The sequence below is a fragment of the Pinus tabuliformis genome, chromosome X, assembly GCF_031772625.1.
Source record: "Pinus tabuliformis cultivar Carrire ecotype Pingquan chromosome X, CPIR1, whole genome shotgun sequence".
Lineage (NCBI taxonomy): Eukaryota > Viridiplantae > Streptophyta > Pinopsida > Pinales > Pinaceae > Pinus > Pinus tabuliformis.
In genome coordinates, this window is record NC_142308.1 from 633,647,684 (window position 1) to 633,651,084 (window position 3,401).

Below are 3,401 nucleotides of genomic sequence, written 5' to 3' on the forward strand. Positions count from 1 at the left end.
AGAGATTTAGTAAGTATCAGCAGTACAGATTTTCTGAATGGAATCAGAAGATGTGGCCATGTGAGATGGTTTGTAATGAATCACTACAAGTGCAGAAAAATAAACCCAAGTACCAGTTACGAAGATTTTCATCAACAAGCTGATCTGGAACTAAATCCTTTCTTGAATCTTAATGAATTAGATCTTCTAGATCCTCATGATAATTCAACTTGGGAAACTGAAAAGGAAGTGTGGGTACAATATTATTCTAATTACTTGATTGAAACATGGAATTACCAGTACTACACTTACCCACAGATTGATTACTACACCTTTGATTGATGTCTTTTCAGCCGACTATGGTGCTGGACGAGCTTTCGTGGATTCCCTCGCTCTGGAATCTCCACTTTGTACAATCTTGAGATTTGCAAATCTCATCCTTTATGTCATTTCAGTCTTTCGAGGGTTCACTTATGAATTTCCTCTGTGTAAATTTTTGTTTGTACTAAGACTCGGTCCCCACATGCGTCTGGCTCTCTGATAAAGAGTAGGGACGAGATAACATAGGACGATATTGTCCTATGCCCGAATCTTGCTTTCGGCGATCCGCCTAGATTTGTCTAAGTACTTTTGCTTTTGAGTCATCAGTCTGTACAAAGCCCATTCATGAATGTTTGTTCCCTTCCAGCTTATAAATAAGAGTTAGCTGTGAAGTAAGACTCCTTCGGGTCTGGAGAGAGTCTTAGAATTAGAGTCAAAAACTTTTCCTGCTCTGCATCTACGGACGAGTGCGTCTGATCTGCTTGCATCACGAAAGGTTTATTCAAGTCTTAGAGTTTGGTTTGGAAGACTGCGCATCAGTGTGTTCGGCACTGGTGAGAACCTAAAGTGGCTGAACCATTAGGAAAAGTCTGAGAGTTTGTCTATATGTAATTTCTTAGGCAGAGTCTGTCTATTTCCAAGTAGCCTCCGGTAATACTTGTTCCTTGCGAACGGTATAAAGTCCGGTAAAAGTGTAGACAATCAATCTCTGTAAGGAAATATCACATATGTAATATTTGCATCCATATCCATATAATAAAATTCCAGTTCAAATTTCCGCAATCTTGCTGTGTTCATTTGCTTGTTAAAAGGTCCTGTAAGAGATGGTATCAGAGCCAAGTATTGTTTGAGTTGATATTTTGTTGTGAGATATTGTTTGAGTGAAAAAATTCGCTTGAGTCCTGAATAGCGTTCGAGCTCATTGTTGCCGGTGTTGGCGTTGGAGAGCGTTGAAGACGTTGGATGAGAATTTGCCGCAATTTCTCCTTCAGAAGAAGACCGCAATTCTTCTCATCATTTTCTGCAAGACTTTTGAACGGGTATTTATCTACTCTAAAATAGATGCTTCTAGAAATTCTTTAGCTGAATCTTCTGAATCTATTTTTGGATCTAAGCACTTTAGAACTATGAAGGATGAAGAAAAATTAAAATCTGGATTGGAAGGGTTATGTAGATCTGAATCTACTTCTGGTAATTCAGCTATCATAGAACAAGAAGAAACAGATCCCTCTGTTAATTGGAAACTTCCACCAGTTTCACCGCATGATGTATATAGAAATTTATCCTCTTTTAATTTCCGTGCTCTTAGTCAAATCAAAATAAAAGAGAAATCCATCAAAGCAGATTTAACTTTGAATGCTATGTTAACCTTATCTCTCCTAGAAGGCAAACATATCAAAGCAACCATTAAAGCGGGTTATCAGTATGTCCATCTGGGGATGGTGAGGGTAGGACTGAATGCACTACATAGAAAAGGAAAAAAAGCCTATGTATTCTCAGCCCTATTTGATAATCGATGGACCACATTTACACAAGCTATGATAGGTGGCATTGAAACAAGCCTTGCTGAAGGCCGTGTACGATATGATGTTTTTCCAGATTTCTCTGTTGCACTTGACGACCCAGATGTTTTGTAATGCCTAACCTTAGGTATCCAGACCGCTGGGTATGAAAATTTCAAAACAAAATCAAAAAATTTGGCCATTTTCTATATTACTTGTGCCAGATTCTATAATACAACAATCCCTGTTGTATTACATACCCCTGATAAAGATGAAGGCCGAGTCACTCTTATCCAGTATGATTCATCTTGTAATCCTGTAGCACCAGTTTATGTTTCCCGAAATGACTTATTTCCTCCTGATGACTGGGTAACCAATTGGGGAAAACCCACAAAGAAACCTGTTTCTGCTGCACAGTCAATAATAACAGAGATAGATGGAAAGGTTACCACACGATTTCCCAGAGTTAACACAGTTCAGCATGGTGGACCCTCTACTTCTGTCTCTGCAATCCCTACTACAATTAGTCAGTTACATCCTGGTCAGACTTCTGCACCTCCACAATTTGTAATTGACCAAGCAGTGTATGATTCTATTAGAAGATTGTTTTCACAGCCAGGCCCATCTCAGCCTTTCAGCTCAGTCTGTGATCATCCACACTGCTCTAAAACTTTTTGTCAATTTTCTTCAGAACCACCAACTCCACATGGGGAGTCATCAGACCGTCATAGGATAAACATGATCAGATTTACTCCTCCGTCTGTCTCGTATGAAGATAGATACAAAAAGGTTGTATTTTTCAATCCACAAGAAGAACTACTTGTACATACTGTATCCAGTTCTTCTACTTATGGTTTAGGTTATGTTCATTCTTCACCTATTCCTGAATACAGAAGAAATCCCATTGATAAAATCCCAAGGCATGTAGAAATTCCTTCTGATTCAGAGATAGTTGCCTTTTTAAAGATTTTTAAAGGAATCAGTCCATATGATCCTGATGATCAATGGAAAAAGAAAATGTTCAATTGGGATATGTTTACACATGAAAAGGAACATTTATATTTTGAAGAAGTAATGCTTCTTCCAAGAGATGATCGTCCTGCCTTCAACAGACAATGTTGAAAAATGGAAAGAATGGATGAAGGCAGAAAACCAATGGATATCATTCTATGAATGGTATTATCCTTTTGCAAATATAATAGAACAATCCTTGATGAAACAATTCAGGAACCAGGCTAAGCAGAAAAGAATCAAGGATCCAGAAATATTTGTAGAAGAAAAGTTGAAGGAAAATCCAGTAGTAATTCCTCCTCCTTTGAAAGCACATGTCTTTCAGCCAAAAATTCAGAGCATGTTAAATAAGCCAAATATCCCCAGATCTCTGATTGCTATTCAAATTGAAGGAAAAAAACTACTAAGAAAGATTTGTTCTCAGTTCCAAGTAAACATGATGCGGACTAGTACCCCAAATAAACACAAGTGGGAACTCCTTGATGGAAGCCTTTTAGAAACAGACACAGAGTTTCCCCCTTGGAAAAATTTTGTGATAAGAAGCCAAGATGGAAAGTTGTACAAATTACTTCCATCTCATGTTGATGA